Source organism: Mastomys coucha, chromosome X (assembly GCF_008632895.1).
Source record: "Mastomys coucha isolate ucsf_1 chromosome X, UCSF_Mcou_1, whole genome shotgun sequence".
Classification (NCBI taxonomy): domain Eukaryota; kingdom Metazoa; phylum Chordata; class Mammalia; order Rodentia; family Muridae; genus Mastomys; species Mastomys coucha.
The window spans coordinates 120,233,370-120,234,372 of NC_045030.1; the positions used below are offsets into that span (position 1 = coordinate 120,233,370).

General features: G+C 54.4%; 1 pseudogene across 1 annotated transcript in view; it reads right to left on the reverse strand.

Annotated features, from left to right (window-relative positions):
• LOC116093331 overlaps positions 1-1,003 on the reverse strand; it is a 10,974-nt pseudogene that overhangs the window by 2,027 nt on the left and 7,944 nt on the right. Inside the window, exon 2 of the transcript XR_004119689.1 lies at positions 3-999. The product of XR_004119689.1 is annotated as an anaphase-promoting complex subunit 2 pseudogene (transcript). The remainder of the gene's footprint in view (positions 1-2; positions 1,000-1,003) is intronic.

The window sequence follows — 1,003 nt, forward strand, 5'->3', positions numbered from 1 at the left end:
ACCTCACAGAAGTGCATGGGGGCTTCACCAAACCGCAGCTTCAATAGCTCCACATTACGAATCTCCCTCTCAGGGCTGAAGCTGAATTGGTGGAGGAGGCGATCCGCAAGTAGTGAGTGGTACTCATTGATAAAGAGGTCTTTGCTGCCATAGATGCTGACCAGCAGGCTGATGATGTCTGAAGAGTGTCGCTTGGAACTCGACTTGACTGGATCAGCATCCACGGGGTCAGGGACCCAGTCCTCGGGCTCACCAGAATCATCCTCACTGTCCTGACCAGTCTCCAGGCAGGCCGGGTCAGTCTTAGATAGCTCAACAGCCAAGTCTCCAGTTCCATCTGAGTCCCCGGTTAGCCCAGCCACAATCTGCCGTACTGTGTCCTCTCGTGTCCTCAGGTAGCGACGGATAGGCTCACAAGCCACCTCTAGGATGACCATAGAGGGATCTAGCACACGTAATGCCTTGATGGCAGAAATGTAGAGAGTGATGATGTTACATGTGTTGACACCTGAGTGGAGGAGTTGAGTCTCTAGGGCCACCTTGAGGGACACAAGGAGATGCTGCCTCTGATCAGTCCTCTCCAAGCAGTACTTAAGATCCTCAATGGCTGGCCGAGAGTCTGGGAAGTCTCGGATGATGCTGAAAAGCTCCTCAATGCGTAGGCTGGCATAGATACGGTAGAGGAATCTCTGTACGTGGCACCGCCAACGACGCAGTGTGTTCCCAGCTTCTGGAGAAGTTGGTCTGGTGGGGTTGTCCTGAAGGAACACTTTGCCAAGCCAACCAACCACTCTCTCTATCCACTTGTGAAACTCACGCAAGAAAGAGCGCTCATACTCTCCTCGGCAGCGGTCTTCCATCCTCTCCCGGCTCACCTGATGCAGCGTGGTTGTCATGGCCTCAGCGCAAACCCGCTCCAACAGACTGAGCCTATGCAGGACCTGGCTGAGCTGGTTGAACTGCTCCAGTGCCTGCCGGCACCAGCACTGTTGCTTGTCACTGC